Consider the following 18,845-nt stretch of genomic DNA (forward strand, 5'->3'; position numbering starts at 1 on the left):
GGTGCCTGTTCTTCATGAATGAGATGTTCTAGCTTTCCTCTGTGACGTTCTCTTGGTTCCTCTCATTTTTCCTACAGTTGTGAAACAAAATTGTCAATACTTTGATGTGAGAGAAAAGACTTTATCAAAGGAGAAGGATGATTTCCCATTGCCCTGCTTTGGTTAAACTAGCTTTACTGCTTGAGTACTGGCTGGAGGCGACACACAGAAATTCATTAAAGTGACAGAAGTTTGCTGATACAAATGGACATTTCAGTAGACAATAAGGTGAATGATTTGACTGGTAAAGGCCAATATATTTCCTTAATCTCTATGTTAGATGGTTCTCATACTGTTTTAGACCTATGGGCTTGGGTATCAGAAAAATCATGGGAGAGAAAAGAACTTATTTTGTTGTAGTTGCACAGTGAGGCTTTTCCTTAGTCAAACAACTTGCCTTCATGTAATGAGGTCAGACAGAGGTAACTGTTTTGTCTAATTGAAGGCTTGGTGTGTGTGTAGAAAATAGTGGACGTTTAAGCCCACAGTCTGTGTTATTTAGATGAATTTGCCTTCTTTTTGTCCCTTCCACAAAGAACCATAGGATACCTGATTAGAAAGGGTGTCTGGAAGTTGTCTTGTCCAACACCTGTCCTGATCAAGCAAAGCAGCTTGCTTCTTGGACAGCTGTTGAACAACCAGAGAGTAGAAAAGGGTTTTCTTTTGTTTAGGTGGAATTTCATCCATATTAGTTTGCGCCTATTGCCTTTTACCCTGTTGCTGGGCACCACTGAGAAGTGTTGTTTACTTGTGTTCCCCTCAGGTATTTATATGCATTGATAAGATCTCTTGCAGCCTTCTCCAGGCTGGAGTCTCAATGCTTTCAGGCTCACCATGTCACATGCTCCAATCCCTTAATCATCTTGGCAGTCCTACACTGGACTGCATTCTGGGATGTTTATGTTTGCTTGTATTGGGCAGCCCATGAGAGGGCACAGCCCTTCAGGCATGTCTCAGCAGTGCTGAGTGGAGCAGCATGATCTTGATCCTGACCTGCTGACAACATATTTTCTTAATTCAGTAAAAGATGCTTTTGGACTTCCCTGCTGCAAGGGTACCCTGCTGGCTTATGGTCTTGCTTGGAGCCCATGAGGACCCCCAGGTGTTTTTCTGCAAAGCCTCTTTCCAGCTGATCATCCCTCTTCCTGCTCTGCTGCTTGGGGTTATTCCTCCCTAGGTGCAGGACTTTGCATTTCCCTTTGTTGGACTTAATAAAATTCCTGTTGGTTTATGGCTGAGCTTTTCAAGGTTCCTCTGAGAGCAACCAGCTGCTCTGTGAGCTGTTCTTCCCAGTCGGTGTCATCAGGAAACTTGCTGAGAGCGCAGTCAGTCATCATCCAGGTCATTAATGAAGTAGTTCAATGGAACTGGCCCTAGTACTGATCCCTGGAGTACACCAGCAGACTTTTCTCTAGCTAGACTTCATGCTGATCACAACCCTTTGAGCCCAGCAGTTCAACCAGATTTCAGTCTTATCTCACTGTCCATTTCTGTAGTTTGTACTTTATCAGTTTGTCTATAGGGAATTTATGGGAGACCATGTCAAAAGCCTTGCAGAAGTCAATATAAACAACATCTGCTGCTCTCCTGTCACTCAGAGCCTGCCATTAGCAGGTTTGTTCCGCCCAGAGTGTCTCAGTCCCAGCAGGTGCTGCTGGCAGGGTGGCTCCAGGAAATCAGTGTCTCCCCAGTTGAAGGTTTGTTTAAAACAGAATTCTCACTTTAGCTTTGGCTTACTTGAATGTGTGTTTCTAAAATAATGCTTTTTCTTTGGTATATATTTAAAAGTGTGAAGAGTTATTTAAACATAGTCAAGTTCACACTCTGAGTGGTGTGAAGTCAGCTAGGTAGCTACTGTCAACACTGTTTATACAGCAACTGTTTATGTTCCTCACTGTCCTTACTAATAAAAATACCTGCTGATAGAAGTGGAAAATAAAGAGAAGAAAAGGCTTGACATGGCGTCTCACAGCTGTTTAAGATAAACAGACTAAAAAAAGGGTGCTTTTAATTGCAGGAGACAGAGGAATTGTTTATAATAACAAAAGTGCAATTTTTCAAGTTTACATTATTCCTCATAAAATCTTATTGTGGAAAATGCCCTCATTCTAACAAGGCCGGCATATTATCTAGTTAAATTTAAGAAACTTGATAGGAGAAATTGTCTGGAAAAGAGAAGCATATTTCAATAATCTGTAGTTTCTTAACATCAGCAAAGAAAGGATGAAGAGAGTTTCATATTCAAGAATCAAAATGTAAGCATTTTACATGACAGAAATTATCCCCAGAGATCAGTGACATTTTTAACAGATTGGAAAATGGAAGGGTCTAGAAAGAGAACCCTTCTGGTTTAATGTATGGAATTTATATATGTGAAAAAATATGTCACAGGGCTTTCATTTATTGTTAATAAGCTGAGATGTTTCATAAATGTGTTTACAGCTAAAAAGAGTTTAAACAGAAGTAGCTGTAACTCATGTAGGGATCACAGCCACTTTAGTTCTACTGAAGCCTGCACAAATGTAGTAAGTGTATGGTGTTCATACAAAACATCAGGTTTTGCCGAGCTTTTTTTCTCACTTCATAATCTCTGATTTCCTCATATATAGAGTAAATTAAGTGGACCTCTTTAATCACTTGTTCCTTTTTTAGGTGTCTTGCTATGTGTTTTTTTCAATATATTAAAGGAGTCTGTAAGTTGTGAGTTTCCTGAGTTTCTCAGCTACTGATGCATGCTCATTTTACAAGAACTTTAGGTGATGACTTCTGTGGGATAAAAGTGATACTCCTACATCACTGCAAATTTGAGTCTGTTCCTGTGGTAGCTGTGCATGCAACCACTTATGCCATAAAGAAACATTTTATAACTTTTTTTTTTACGTAATGTTAAAAGGGGAGGAATGGTAAAGAATATAAAAGAAACATTAAACCAGGTTTTATTCATTTGAAACTTTCTGGGTCACTAACAGCAGCAATTAAAAACGCTTTAAATGTTATGAAGTCCATGACATGCTTCTAAATATACAATCAAACATTATCTGAGTGCATCACTAGTTAGAACCAAAAGCAAGTTGCAAGTTTCCCAAGTTGACAGTACTCTCTGTAGCTGATTTTACTTGAATTACAGACAACTCCTAGGTTACATCTAGTTCTTGCTTAGTTAATGGTTCAATAGCTTGGGTGTATCTTTGTTTTATAAAGAAGCATGGAGGGAAAATAGAAGAGAGGTATTGAAACAGGAAAATTCATAAATCTGACCCAATTTATGTGCAGATACTCTATGACACAAAAGATGAGCTCACAAAATCATTCAGGAAAAGACCATTGGAAGGGATTACAGCAAAATGTAGAGGACAAAGGGTAACAGTTCAACATAGAGAGGGATAAATTCTTTTTAAATCACTGTTGGGTTTTAAATTACTATTTTTTATTACTGTCTATAGTAAATGAAGAAAAATATGCAGTTTCTCGTTTTTATCATAGTTATAAAAAAGTTAGAAAATATTGTCAGCATACATAATATTATGGGATAATCTGGATAGATTTATGCATCAGAAAAATGTAACGGATGTAATGAAGGCAAAAAATGTGCATTTTAATATCTGGAAGACTTCAGCCTTTGCTGAAGGCTGATTTTTTTGTGGAGTCTAAATGACCCTTTAATTATCTTCATATTCTTCTAGTGTTTTGCAGCAGGACTGTATTATGTCTAAAGGTGTATGAATATTTAAGTGACTGATACAATGTAGATCTCCATTTTAATTTTGTACTACTTCTATTAGGGAATTAATATTCTAAAAGTGTTAAGACAGGAAAATAATTTGTGTGTTGTTGATTCAGCTACGTGTTCATCTCTGCAACAAGATGTTCATGTTATCAGTGTTACAGACTGGTAGTACATGGAGAGGTAGCTGGAATGTGTGGATTTATTTCTAAAAATGTAATATGCTAGCAAATCTAGATCTGTGCTTTAGAAAGAATGAATAAGGCAAGTAGTGTGTTGTAACTAATTTCTCCCCTCTTAATTTCCCAATAAATTTCTATGTCAGCTAGTTCTCCTGTATCAGAATCATATAGTAGCACCAGGGGAAGGCACAGAATGGATAGAAAGTAATTTACTGCTGAAAATAATAGTAATTGCTCTACTGAATGGGCTTTAATCACAATTTGGCTGCAGTCTTCAAATTTTGAACTATGTTTTGTTGATCAGTCTCTAGGAAAAAATATCAGTCCCTTCACTGTGATCAGAATTGCTTATGATTTCAGAGCCTCAGTTTCTTCTGAGTAAACTGAAACAAACTTCTGAAACTTGCAGAATTGTTCAGAGTAGCCAGGTAGAAGGTGCATTTATTCTTTATGCCCCTCAGTGCTCCCAACAGGGCATTTGTGTGTACGTCACCCAGAATTAATTCCTCAGTGACCCCTATTGTCTTCAGAGGAGGATGAGGCGGGTGCCTGACCTCAGGAGAGTTTTCTATGAGGCTCTTTGCTTCTTCAGTAGAGGAATTTGGCCTCTTTGCAATTCAGAAGCTCAGCAGGGGCAGAGAAGCACCTCTAGTATCTCTGGCTTGTTTTTATGAACAGAGAGAGCACTGTTGGTGCACTCCAAATATGCATCACATGTGCTTCTGCAAGCAGGTCAGACCAAGCTTATAATAAAAATTTAGCTTCACTATGATTCTTAAGGCTTATTTTTGATTAAAACTGAAATAAATGCCATTAAAGTTAACCCTTCATGATGATGTATTCCAGCACCATTAGCAGGCCTGAGTATCTTGTATGTACAAGTCTTGATTTTTCTGAATTGAAAATGTAAAGAATATTCACTAAAATATTAATAATAAAATGTGTCATGAGTGATTAACAGCCTGTAGTCTAGCATAAACCTTTTTTTTATTTTTGTAGAGGACTTGTTTCCAAACAACAAACCCTAAATGGATAATTCATTCTATGCTAGGCATTATTGCATCTCAGTGGTACCTCAGTTTACATTTTCCTGACAGATAATAAAGTTTCCAGAACTGCATGAGTTATATAATTTACAGTATTGTGAAATTAAGTCAGCACTTTTAGGATTTTTGCCAAAGTTATTTGGCATTTTCTTTTAAAATAAATGTTTGTGGTTTAGCCTCCATATTTTCTGTCTTGTAAGAGAGTCTTTTTGCTTCACTATTGACTGTTATTTATTTTGAGAAGGGTTGAATATGAGGCTCTAAAATTGTTTCAGTTACAAAAAAAAAAAAAAAAACAACAAATTTTGTTAACTTCATGTTCCTCTTCACTGTATTTCTTTTGTTGTGTCATCATTTGAACCTTGCTGACCTGAAATGTATGGTGCATAGTCAATTTGGAGGACCTGCCAAGAATGGAAGAACTGTATAAAGGGGCTGAATAACTGCAGAAGTTTAAATTTCTAGGAAGACACATATTCAAACAGGAAACATTTTACTTGTATTGCCAATTAGTTAGACACTAATTATCTGACTATCCCAGTTCTCAAAAGTATTGTTCCAGTGGAATGTCAGATTCCACTGAGAATGGTGAGAGCTTCTACATCCTGTATCTAGGCTGTATTTAGCTCAGTAAATCTCATCCAGTCAAATATTGATTTTTATGACTGAAGGGCAACTCTGCTCTCCTCACTGACTGTGGAAAGATGAATTTCAGGCTGTTTTCCCAGGAGTTTCCAAGGCTGATCTACGCCTTGGAAATTTTGTTGGCAATTTACTGGGCAATTAAATTCCCAGGAAGTACTTCAAAGCAAATGGATCTTTGGCTGGCAGGAGTGGATGTTTTCCAGCCAAAGAAAAGAGAAAAATGTTGCAAGAAGATTTAAACCCTGTAGGTATATATTAAATAACCTACCACTAACTGTCAGGTCTTTCTACTAGCTCAGGTGTGTTCAGACAGGTTTCTCCAGCAGCTCTCAGGCCACACAGGTTTGGAAGACATTGAAACCTTCACATCTAGAACGGCAGACTGCAGAAGGATGATCTGCTTCCACCCATTAATGTCATTCAAACAGTTGTAAAAGTTGTGAAGTAGAACCATATATTGAATGATGGTGTGGAAGAGGATAAAGCAACCAGTCATCCAAACAGGATTAGTTGCCTTGGACTGCTTGCAGAGCCCTGAAGAATCTGACAGCTTCACTTCATGCAAATTAAATGGATTAAGTTTCCTACCATTTATTTTAACATTTTTTTTCCACTATACTTCTCCATGTCTCATTGATTCAGGTAGTAGAGTGTTTGCTGTTGAAAGAGTAGACAGTAGTTTGTGGGTTTTGGGTCTCTGGGATCCTTTCCAGAGCAATGAGGTGGTTCAGGAATGTGGAAAAATGATATATTAATGAATTATATTAGTTGATATTAAATGCTGGAAAAACACAAAATATTCATGCAGGCTGAAGATACTAAAGTGGTTGTGGGATTTAATGGGAACTATAAAAGAGTTATTTCTCTACATTAACATTTAAATCTTGTTTCTTTCCTTACACAGTTGCCACAAAACACTACCTGGTGTAAAATATGATTGGGATTCTCAACATTTTCACATGAATGCTGCTATCAGCTTTTAACTTAGTTTATAAATAAGGTTTTAATCTGAAGGTTTTGTAAAACAAATTTGCTCACTACAGAAGTATCCTTTGTTTAGGCAGTTGAAAATGAACACAAGTCAAGAAAAGCTGATGGAGCATTTTTTTGACTCCTTTTTGGAATTGATACAGGAAAGTGATGAATAGCTTATGCCTAAACTATAAGGAAACTGGATCCACACCTGTTATTTTTAAAACCAAAGTAGTTCTTCCAAGGTGTTTGATGCTTATTTGCTGGTATCAAAAGAAGTAAGTTATGAAGAGGATTTTGAGACTTGATTCTTCATACTGCTATTCCAAAAATTGTACAGATAACGTGTATGAAGTTGCAGAAGGATTTCTGATTGATGCATTTTATTGGTGCAACTGTTTCATTAAAGATCCAAGAAGAATTCTTAGTTTTATTCTACTCATAAGCACCTTCTAACACAGTTTATCTGTTCTTTAGCGAGTGGGACAAAGCACTCATAAGGACCAAGAACTGCTTATGTGTGAAGTTACCATCCTTGTCTGCTTGGTACAATCACTGCCTGTGACATGTTGTGTCTGGCAGTGGCTTCTCTGTGAAGCCTGTGAGATAAGGTTAGCACAGCACCTTTGATTTCAGGCACTCTGTTGCACCCTGCTTTCTTCTCACAGACCTCAGGAAAGCTGATTACTTGATCTGTACTCCTCTCCTAAATTTAAATCACATTCGTTCAGCCCACCTTCTGTTGTCTCCAGGAGGAATCCACTTTGTACCAGGTTATGTAGCTCCTTTGTTACTTGGGTTCATCCAGGTGATAACCTTATTGTTTTGGATACATTCATGTCTAATTGAACTTAGCAGCAGAATTCCTATTGACATTACTATGTTAGGATATAATTCATTACCATTGGGTATCTGTGGTGAGGTTGCATGCCTGGTGATATATGAAAACTGATAGAATTAGGTTCAGAATATTTAATTTACTTCTCTAGTTGATTTCTTGAAGCTGTTTTCATTTGTACTAGTCTACACCAGTAGGAAGATCCATGGAAAGATGACTATGCTTTATTCAGTGTAATTAGTTTGAAAGGAGAGTGGCCATGACAGCATATGGAAAGCTTTCTGTGACACATTATGCTCTGACTTTGCTTGAAGAGAATTCATTGTTTTCACAGAGACGGTATGGGGCTGTCTTTTGGATTTGTGCTGAACACAGTGATGGTAATACAGAGATGTTTTTGTTATTGTTGAGCAGGCCTTACACAGACCCAAGGCCTTTTCTGCTCCTTGTTCTCCTAGGAAATTGGGAGGAGATGCAGCCAGGACAGGTGACCAAAGGGGAGATTCCATATGATATCATGCTCAGTATATGTAGAGGGGGGAAGGAGGAGGAAGGGGGGTGGAATATTTGGAATGATGGTGTTTGTTTTCCCCAGTAACCATTACACATGATGGGGCCCTGCCCTCCTGGGGATGGCTGAACATTGCAGAGCAATGAATTAATTCCTTTTTGTGCTTTGCATGGGTTTTTGCTTTTCCTATTAAACTCTCTTATCCTGTGTACATGTGAGGATAGAAAACTGAAAGTTCTGGCCCTAAACTTGTTAGACAGAGGCAGGAAGAAGGACCTCAGCTTTCAACAGAACTGAGGTAAAATCTCACTGACCCTGTAATGTAGCTAGGGCACTATCATCAGAGGGGAAAAGTGCTTACAGTATCACTTGCTGGCATTCACTGGGGATCAGTATTGGAATAGTACAAAGTAGTAGGTGATTTCAGACTTCTAATTAAACATCAGGGATTGCACTCCCTCTGTTGCAAAAGGTGAAGTCTAATATTAGTGATATGAAAAATTCTCCAGGTATGCCTTTTTCTGCAACCCTTGTGAGTCTTTTGTGAAATAGAAAAACTATTACATTGCAAAAGCATCTGTGGAGCATCTACATTTTCAGGCTTTTATTAAATGGTTAATCTATATGGGATTTGTGGAATCCAAAGCAAAAACACTGTTAAATAATGCATGCTGAGGAAAACATAATCTCATGTATCCCACAGAGGCTTTTGGTTTTGTTTTGGGATTCATGAACTCTCATGGGCCTTCTAAAAATTAGCAGATCTGAGTACTGTAACAGCTCAATAATGTAATCAGTCTGGCATCAGGAACCCACTTTTGCAGAAGCTAAGTGTCTTTTGATATGTGATGTGGTCTGATAATGTTTTAAAGCTCTCTGGCTTCACCAGAGAGTAAATGACTGAGTATCAGCAGTTTGTAAAGCCTTTTAATACTGCTGAAAGAATAGATAATGACAGTGTACAGTTCTAGAACAAAACAATGACTGGGATATACAAAAGTTGATGGCCACTTGGATTCTAAAATAATTACAGTTCATGTGGTTTTGGCTTTTACAGCTTTTGAGTATAAATTCTCTTTCTTTTTGTTTAATTTCTATGACGTGTTATTCAGGAAACTCATGTCTGCAAGAAAACCATCAAATGTTTAGCCACAGAAAGCAAAAACAGTTCTTTGAAATCTGTCATCTAGTCATCTGTCTGTATATTCATTAGTTTTTGAAATGCAACCAAAGCAGACATGAATTAAAAATGATAAAATTGTTTTGAAAGATGATATATCCTTCTCATGTTAAAATTTATACTCGAGTTTTGTAAGGAAATTACTGACCTAATCTAGTGGTAAGATAACAGAAGAAATTGAATATTCTGCCTGGCAAAATACAAAAAAAAATTTGAATCCATTAATTACTCACAAAATGCTTTTGTTTTGTAATTCCTTTAAAGCAGATCATGACAGTGTAGAAAAAAGGATGGGGTGACTCTCTGGGAACAGTAGAAAGTCTCTTTTGTGTCCACCTACTGCAGTGCATTCTGTCAAGTGGCCAAAGGAAAGGCTCTACCTGCTGTCACTGCCAGTACCTCTGTACAAAAAATGTGCTTTCTTTCATGAGGGAAGGTTAACATGCTTTTCATTGCATTCTGTAGTCAGTAAGATGATGTGTAAATTAATTTTTAATTTCTGAGTACAGCACCTTTAAACCTACAACTAGCTTAGTAGAAAACCTCTTGCAAAAGTTCTTGTGCCCATTGACATCCTTCTATTATTGTTAGTAACGCATGTGGTACTTCTTTCATGTCTAAAGTACCTGCCTACCTTTAGAGAACAAAATAAATGGTGGTTTATTGCTATGAGATAGAGCTTCCTGATGCTGATAGACTGACTTAGCTACTGCTGTTTGTCTTGACAGAGCTAAACTGAGCTAAGTGCTTTTCCGCTCAGAAACATTTGTCCATTTCTCTACAGAGAAACCTCCAAAAAATAAAGGATTCCTACAGATTTGAAAAGATGACAGCTGGCATGTGTTCTCACTGACAATGCTGAAAGAGAGGGAGAAGCTTAAACAGAACCTGAAAAGTGTCAGTGGCCTGGGCAAAGTGAAGGCAGTGAACTGCTCCACCAGGGTGCTGCCTGAAAAGACCATGAAGCTTTGAGCACAAAAATAGCACTGGATTAATTTTTGAAAGAATGTCAGATTGGACTCTCATAGATGAATTAAATGTATTTTAAAAATCTCCTTTTTCAAATAACCTACAAAGTGGGATGCCTCCTGGCCAGCATTCATGTCAAAAGCAGTATTTTTCTTCTTTTACTGTATTGACAGTGTTTTGAAAGTCCTTTTTTTTTATTTTTTTTTTCTTCCTAAAACGATACCAACAGTTGAAATGAAATTAGTAGCCAGAACCTTCTGCAAATCTTCATTCTCTTACGAGCTTTTCTTTAACATGGCACACAGTTTTATTGATTATTTGACAAAAATAGATTTTAAATTCTGATATTAGCTCAGTGAGTTCTAATGGAGAATGTTGGGTTAGTTCTTCCTCTTTGTCACATTCCAGAATATTATATTAACCTAACAAATTTTTTGTCAATAATATGTCTTTGTTTGCACCCCTTTTTCCATAAATACCTTAAACATAATTTTTCATATTCCTTTTTAATAGCCGATTTGACTATTGGGTAACAATGATATAATTTGCGAACTAGTGTGCAAATAGAAAAGCTCTGTTGTGCCAGAAGCATTTAAGATTCAGTGAGCACAGAAATTGCAATCAGGGTGTTTTTTTTAAATAAGTGTACTCATCAGAGCAACAAATTCTCATTATGTTGAGAAATATAGCTCTAATTTGTGACAGGATGAACTAAATATTATTTTCATATGTGTACGTGTGCATATGTATACATATACACATGCATATATTATTACTTGTATAAGTATATAAAGTTAGTAACTTTATCACTTACACCATAATTTTATACAAAAATAGTATGGTTTGGCTTGGAAAGGACTATGGGCAGGGACATTTTACACTAAACCAGGTTGCTCAAAGCCCCATCCAGCCTCTCCCTGAACACTTAAGGGATGGCACATCCGCACTTTCTCTGGGCAACCTGTTCCAGTGCTTCACCATATTCACAGTAAAGAATATCTTCCTAAAATCCAGTATAAACCTCCCTTCTTCCAGTTTAAAGTCACTCCCCCTTGTCCTGTCAATACTCACCCTTATAGAGTCCCTTTCCAGTTTTCTTTTAGGCCCCTTTAGGGGAACTTGTGAGTCTCCCCAAAGCCTTCTCTTCTTCAGGTTGAGAAATCCCAATTCTCTCAGCCTGTCATCACAGGAGAGGTGCTCCAGCCCTCTGATCCTCTTTGTTACCATCCTCTGGATTTGTTCCAACAGGTACACACCTTTCTTGTGTTGGGGCCACCAGATCTGCATGTAGCACTCCAGGTGGGGTCTCATGAGGGCAGAGTAATAGGGGGGAATCACTTCCCTTGCCCTGCTGCCCACTCTGCTTTCCTGCAGCCCAGGACACTTTTGGCTTTCTGGGCTGCAAGTGCCCACTGCCAGGTCATGTTGAGCTTCTCAACACACCCAAGACCTCTTCAGGCCTGCTCTCAGTCCGTTCTCTGCCCAGCTGTACTCGTGCTTGGGATTTCCCTGTCCCAGGACCTTGCACTTGGCCTTGTGGAACTTCATGAGGTTTGCACAGACCTCTCCCTCAATGCTGTGAAGGTCCCTCTGGGTGTCAGCCCTTCCCTCCAGCATGTTGACCACACTACACAGCTTGGTGTCACCAGCAAACCTGCTGAGCTGCACTGGATGACAGTGTCTGTATCACTGACAAGATGTGACACAGTCCTGGTCCCAGCACTGACCCCTGAGGTACACCACTTGTCACTGGTCTCCACTGGGACATCGAGTCATTGACCACAACTCTCTGAATGTGGCCATCCAGCCAATTCCTTATCCACTGAGTGGTCCATCCATCAAATCAGTTTATCTCCAGTTTAGGGGCAAGGATGTTGTGCAGGACAGTGTCAAATTCTTCACACAAATCCAGGGACATGATGTCAGTTGCTCTTCCCTTATCCATTGATGCTGTCATCCTCTTGTTTGCTCTTAGTGAAACCATGTTGACTGACAGCAATCATCTCCTTACCATCCATGTGTCTTAGTATTCTTTCCTGGAGATTCTGCTCTCCATGATCTTGCCAAGCACTGAGGTGAGACTGACCAGCCTGTGATTCTCTGGGTTTTCCTTTGTTTCCTCTTCTAAAAATGAGGGTTATATCTCCTCCTTTCCAGTCAGGGAACTTAACTGGGCTGCCACAGCTTCTCAGATATGATTGAGTGTCTTAGTCATAATTTTCCTATCTTTAGAAATAAAAGCCTTCAGATACAAAATTTATGCTATTTATAAAATACATTCTGTTAAATATATGTGAAGGATGATACTATATTAGAATTATTTTGCAGGAAACTGCATACATTGGTGTATGGTAGTTGCCTAGACTTTCTTGAATTATTTTATTCCCGATAAACCAAATACAGTAATTTATTCAAGTACGATTTAAAAGGTTGGTGGATATAAAACTCAGTCAGAGAAATCCAATAAAGGCTTGACATTCCTTTTTGCATGACTTACGAAGTCTGCAGAATATATTGCTTCTCTTCAGAATTAAAAATTCACATATCTAGCAGCCTACACTAGGAGCAATGCTGCAACTCATTAGAAATACAAAGACATACTTTGAATCATAAAGATGGGGAAAATAAAATGTCAGTGTTTTTTAATAAAAATGTACAGTGAGATTTATGAATCCATCTGTCATCTTATGAAATGTGTCTGAGACATGGTGAGAGAAAAATCGGTACAGACTTTATGGGCTGCTCTGTGCTTGTGATACAGACATGTCACAGGAAGTGTGTGAGAGCAGGAGATCCAATTCTGTTCTCTTCTTCCCTGTGTGCTTTAGAAGAAATTCTGCAGAGGATCATACAATTCTGTGCATGTGAAGCAATATAAATAAAGTAGAACTCAGTCCAAGTTAGTGTTCTTTTTAACCAAATTGTTACAACTGAAATCGGTTTTCTACGAGGCAGAAATTTTAGTGCAGGATTTTTCATATTAGGAGTACTGTAGGATTGTTTGTGGCATCCAGCAGTTGAATATGTTTAAACCTGAAAGTTTTACAATCTGGAAGGAAATGGGATGCTATAGTGCAAAGCAGTCTAAAAAGAAAGCATGGCTGGGAATCCCAGACACATGGGGAAACTGTGTCCTTGCTAAAGGTCGTGAAAAAGAATGTCTGAATGAAAGTCATTCAGAATAATCAGCTGTTCAAAATACTGGATGGCTGATTAATCTGAATGAAAAAGCCAAGCATAAACAAAATTTGAAGACTGTGACAGAATTGTTTGGGAAAAGCAGTAAGTCTGCAATTCTGAGAAGTTCTTGCAAAGTAGGTGAAAAGAAAGCCTATTTGGGAGGCTGTCTTTGAGGAAAATATTTTAACTTTTATATACTTGGTAGTGATTTGAAAAATCAGTGAATGTTGCTGACTCACTGTTCATTGAGTCAAATGGATTAAGTCTAATACTTAGATAATAGGATACTAACTAAGATGTAACTAAGATACTAGGATCTTTATTTATTTTTTTAAATTAATAATACATATCTATTTTCAGATGTTTGACTCTACTTCAGAAGGAATTGTTCCTGGCTTTGCAGAGTGTTTCTTGCCAATGCTTAAGTAGGAAGGAACAGAGTCAGCATAGAGTGATGGGAATACTTCAGTATTGCATTCACCTCACATCCATGAAGACTTAGGCTGGAGATACAGTTTCGCATGCTGCTTTACCTTGTTTAATTTCAGGCTGTTATCCCAAAGAGGTAGTTCCTTTGAGGAAATCCCTGTCATGTCAAAACCTAATCTTTTCTTGCAGAGGTTTGCTGTCTCTTGGATCAATGAACTGATGTAGCTCACTTGGGATGCTACAATTCTTAAATGTGAGGGGAGAGGGCAGGAGTTGCAGTGAGGAGCAGAAAAGCTCAGGACCTCTTAATATCTTCTTGACAGCTACTTCTCTTAGATCAGAGCAAGTCTAGTGGGAAAATCCACCCTTACATAAAGTACCAACTTTTTCATTTAAGTAAAAAGAAATGCTGGAGAGAACGCTGAGATCTGTTCTTGCAAAAAGAAGGGAGTATAGCCAGTGAATGGATGGCCCTAATTCCATCCCTTCACACACACACACAAAGGTTCTATTTTAATTTGTGGAAATAACTTCCCTACATAATTCTGTGACTCCACCCAGCCACTCCACCCAGCCACCAAAGAAGAAAAGTCAGTGTTCAAAACTCTGTGAACCTTCCTGTTTTTCATACCCGGAGTTGTTTAGCGTACATGAAAGATTTAAGTACTGAAAAGTACTTTCTGATAAAGTACTTCATTGATCAAGAGATTACAGTGATTGCTGGCAAAAAAAGGGGAAACTACTTTTCTAACCTGGCCCTTAATGCTTTTATAGTTGCAAAACCAGTTGTATAGATGAATTCATTTACAGACCCAGCAGTCAAGTTCATTCAGGTTTAATTTTATTCATTTTCTGAACTCAGATTTTTGAACTGGGGGATTTTTTGGTGCAGGTGTCTTGACTCAAATACACTGAAGTGTTCATTTTGTTAAAACAATAGTTTAATACATTTCTGTCCATTTTAAATATTTGAGTCTTTCCTTCCTCTTTCTGTTTTCCCCATGACATTCAATATCTCTGCCAAACCAGCGTAATGACTTAGGGTAAACATCCTCTGATTAAATATGTGAGAAAACTTACGTGTGAAGTTCAGAGAGTCTTGGTCATGCCAGTCTTGATTTTATGGCTGGAAATACTGGTTTTTGACATTAAACAAAAGGTGTATCATACTTTTCCCAGCATATACTGATGTGAATACATCTTGCAGCATTGAAAATAGCCAAGATTGTCAGCTGCTGTGGAAAAAAAAAAAAGGAATGTGGTTTAATTAAGCAGAAATTTAGTATCTTACCTGGCAACTACCCAGCAGCAAGCATTATATGTGAAAATCCTTTTAATGTGTTGGACCCAGCCTTATGCTGGGAACTCACTATCAAGATTAAAGAAGAGTGAGAAAAGATCTTATTTCATCTTTACCTTCTCTATTATTTCATTGACAATGCTTCCAAGTGAGTCCTTTTTAAAGAAACCAGCTCCTATTAGAGAATGAGTTGTGAAGTTAAAAATGTGTCATGAGTATGAATGCAGAGATCCCTGTGATGTGCTGTGAAAACTTGTACACATTTTTAAAACAGTGATATGGGGTACAAAAAGCCTGGTTGCCTTTGTGTTCCATTCACATTTCAAATGTGAGAAAACCAAAACTCTTCATGATATGAATCTTAAAGAAGACATAGATTTTTTTCTTTTTTCTGTTATTCAGGTTTATAGGAAAAGTATTCATATGTCCTGCTGAAAATCTGTAAATATGTTGATGCCTGTTTTCTGCTTTTTTCCTCTGGGAAGAGGAATCTTGCAGTGGTTTCTTTGCTCATTGCTGTCTAGTGACTGCTGCACAGGCAGCCAGCGTGATATACCTCCTTTCATAAATTTGATCCAATTCTGTATAAAACTCAGTGCAAAACCCCAACAAGACAAAGAAAACCCCAACCAAACCCACGAATGTAGAAAACCTCAACACATTCCCCACACCCTCATCCTTGGAACTTTTTTATATATCTTGAATGAGATATTGTTTTCATGCATTTAGAGATGAAAGTTGATTTGCTGCCTTAAATTTGACTCTGACAGAAAGTGAAGCTTTTAATTTCAAGTTAAATGTTGCCTGGAAAATTTGGATGTAACTGAATTGTAGAATATAGTTATGAATTTAACTTGTTTAAGCTAGAAACTGGTGAACTACTTATCAAATGATTGCAGTGAAACAGCTTGAGTCGAGTTCCTGTAAGGAAAGAAGGAGGACTAGGAGAGGGGCTGCCTTAATTTTGCAGACTGGATTTGCCAGCCAGCCTTAGCTATTGTAACTGACTTCTGTGCAAGTGTATTATTGATTTATTATTTTATTATTCTGACTGTAAGAAAAGCCATGTCTCAAACCCTCTTCTTCAGTATGAGGTAGACTGTTCTTATTCAAGGTCTGATTAAGGTTTTTTCCCATGTTGGGCTTTATTTCCCATCACCCTTCCTTGTCATAGCTGGCTGCACTCAGCAGTGTGGAGAATAGCTTTTCTGTCAGTCTGGTGGTGCTGGCTAGCTTACAGTTTTGTGAAGGAGGGAAAGGCACCTCTTTTCTGTCTTCTGGAAGGAATGGTGCTTAGGAGAAATCAGGGCTAGGGAAGGAGGGATGCAGTCCATTCACAGCTGCTTGTCTAAGGAAGGTCTTGTCTTGATTTCTTGCTCCTTTTTAGAAGGAGGCCCTCCAGTTCTGTAGTGTGCTCGTATGGTGGCACCTTCTTAAACATCAGAAACCTACCTGGTGGGTAGAGCTGCCTTTTTCTTTGTGCAATGTCCATGTGGTCTGTGAAGCATTTCCCAGGAGCCCTACCTTAGGTTTCAACTTCTTCCCATAGAACATATGGAAAATTTGGTAAGACATCCCCATTTCCATATGTTTTGATTTCTAGAAGTACTGCTTTGAGATACATTATTCTTTTGAGCAAATCTGAATTGGGAATTGAAGCTGTGGAACCCTAGGGAATAATGCCTGAAGGGAAGTTAAAGGTGAGACTGCAAACAAGGCTGGTTTCAGAGATGTAAGAGTAGAAGATCAAAAATCACTTTCTTCCCTATGGTGCTGTAGTTTCTACATGTCCTTACAGACCCAATTAAAATAACATTTGATTAAAATGAATACAACAAAGCACAGTTTTTAATGGTACTATATCTCTGGATAAATTGAAAAACCACCAAAATTTAATTATATATTAAAGATTAAAGAGTACGTTCTGGTTTTAGTTATATTACAGTTTCTCTAGTGTATAAGCAGTAAGGCAATTTTATGTAAAATTTAAAATCCTGGGACAACACCTTCTCTCTCAGTTCAGATTAGCAAGTCTGAGTAATTTTGGCCTTTAATGTTGATTTATAGCAATTTTTCCTTCTTTACGTGCTGAAATCCAAAACAGTGTTATGTTAATATGGCTGTATTACCTTCAGGTGTTGCTTGAGAATTGAGTGAACAGTCCTTTGTATTTTCTTTGAAGGATCAATATTTCAAGATGTGTGAAGGAGAAGGGTCTGACTGACAAGCTGCCTTGATATACACTGTTATTCTGACTATGACTGGATTGACTGAAAATTGCCTCAAAGAGTAAGGTAATTTATAAAAACTATAAAGCGTAGCCAAGTGTTTGAAGTAATCAAAGTTAATGATCAGTGATTTATTTTCGCTTTTAAGGTGCCTTCACTGTTATAGTTTCTTGAGTTTTTCTTTCTGAAATGTTCGTATTTGATACTGCATTTGCATGAAAAAGGTGTATTAGATGTTACAACTCCAAAAAAGATTAGAGCTGGCAAAATTGAATGAAAAAGTTTTTAATAGTTGTGCTGTGATAAATTGTTCTTAGTGTACCTGGGTAATTGAAGAGAAATCAGATTTTCATTTTTTGTGTATGTCCAGAAATTGAGCAAATAACCTGGCTTAGGAAAAAAATGGTAATTTGGGAAGAAGATGTATACATAATTATAAACCAGTGCCTTTTCATGAAATAGGAATTCAATTCATTTCAGTACTACCTAGTTTCTCTGCCTAGACATACTGTCATAACAAGCAGGTATTACTTTGGAAACCTCATTGTGTAATACAAATATTATATATGTATATATGTAAATAAGCTCTTTTTATTTTTGAATCATTAAATGTACTCCTTCTCTATAGTGGATAAAATAATATGCATATCAGTTTACTGTTACCAATTTACAGTCGGCTTTCCAAGTTGTGTAGTGAAGTGCTTTTCAGTACTAATGACAGAATTTCAAGAATATTTTTTGTTGTTATTTTGGGATTTTGTATTGTGTTTTCCTTTTTCCTTCACCTTGAAGAATCTTTCTGTAATTCAATATTTGGTATTTCGTGGGAGGATATCATATATGTTTAGAATAGTATTCATATGAGGTAAAGAGTACTTCTAATGGAAAAAAGCTTTTTGTCATCCATCGGTGTGAAGAATATGATGGGCTTAATTTACACAGAAAAAAGTACTATTCTTGCCATGTGTGCTGTTTGCATTTGAGATTTTGAAGTAGAGGATAAATTAATTTTAAAAAGGTCAAAGAAAATACTAGTGAACACAGCAATAGGAAAAAAATTCCCTTTATCTCCTCAGTGGTAATGTGAATGTGAAATTCAAATGTAAGTTTTTTCATCAAAGTGTTTACTTACATAATAGATCTAAAGTCTTGGGTGAAATTTTTTTGTTTCATTAATTAATAGCATAGACATACAAAAAAAAAAAAAGAAAAAAAAAGGTTCCTAGTTAGGGAACAAACTGGATTAACTTCTTGATGAATAAATGAGCTTTTTTTACCCTTAAGGTTTAAATTAATGATTTTATAAAAAGGCATACTCAGGCTCTAGTTACTTGCTTTGTTCTATTCTGCTTGCTTAAATTGCACCTGAAATTACATTATTTCTGTTGTGTTAAATGCCTTCTCTGATTCCTTTAAATGAGAAATTGAAAATATTTTTAACATATAAAATGTATTTCAAATGAAAGAGCACCAACATGGAAATGTAGGTTAGCACATCCAATTTACGTTTCAGTTTTTTAATGATGTTTTAAAACTCTATTAAAGATTTAAGATTTATTGTGAGAATTAAGCCACTGGGTTTTATTTTTGATACATTAAACT

General features: G+C 37.2%; 1 protein-coding gene across 39 annotated transcripts in view; it reads left to right on the forward strand.

Moving 5' to 3' along the window:
- NRCAM (neuronal cell adhesion molecule) overlaps positions 1-18,845 on the forward strand; it is a 142,163-nt gene that overhangs the window by 46,824 nt on the left and 76,494 nt on the right. For 35 of the 39 annotated variants that reach the window (XM_064422434.1, XM_064422435.1, XM_064422439.1 and 32 more), the window contains one exon: positions 17,198-17,309. The exons of 3 other annotated variants lie outside the window; for them this stretch is intronic. The gene's annotated coding sequence lies outside the window, so the exon portion shown is untranslated. The remainder of the gene's footprint in view (positions 1-17,197; positions 17,310-18,845) is intronic. One more of the 39 variants, XM_064422412.1, reaches the window with a different exon arrangement.

Source organism: Passer domesticus, chromosome 5, assembly GCF_036417665.1.
Source record: "Passer domesticus isolate bPasDom1 chromosome 5, bPasDom1.hap1, whole genome shotgun sequence".
NCBI lineage: Eukaryota > Metazoa > Chordata > Aves > Passeriformes > Passeridae > Passer > Passer domesticus.